Source organism: Penaeus monodon, chromosome 30 (genome assembly GCF_015228065.2).
Source record: "Penaeus monodon isolate SGIC_2016 chromosome 30, NSTDA_Pmon_1, whole genome shotgun sequence".
NCBI classification, from domain to species: domain Eukaryota; kingdom Metazoa; phylum Arthropoda; class Malacostraca; order Decapoda; family Penaeidae; genus Penaeus; species Penaeus monodon.
The window spans coordinates 2,974,900-2,975,211 of record NC_051415.1 but is presented as its reverse complement, the minus strand read 5'-3'; the positions used below and the strand labels follow the sequence as shown (position 1 = coordinate 2,975,211).

At 30.8% G+C, this 312-nt stretch overlaps 1 protein-coding gene across 1 annotated transcript in view; it reads left to right on the top strand.

Annotated features, from left to right (window-relative positions):
- LOC119592267 (single-minded homolog 2-like) overlaps window positions 1-312 on the top strand; it is a gene marked incomplete at both ends in the record, with an annotated part of 148,326 nt that overhangs the window by 101,984 nt on the left and 46,030 nt on the right.

The window sequence follows — 312 nt, the reverse complement described above, 5'->3', positions numbered from 1 at the left end:
TTTGTGTTCTATTGGGACTGCTCGTCGCTAATGGTAAGAAGCGACAGTAATAATAATGAATAAAGAAGAAGAAAAAAGGAAAGGGAGACAGAGATGAGAACGGAGAGAATTCAAGATAAAAAAAGGAAAAAATGGAAATAATTTCACATAAAAATCTTGTAAATGAAAGAAACAGAACTAACAAACAAATAATAAATGAATATCTTACTGACTAAATGACTGATCTTAATATTCACGTGTGTGTTTGTTGGAACAAAGCCTGGAATTATGTAAATATGTGACATAAATAACACTACTTAGTCACGCAAGAAT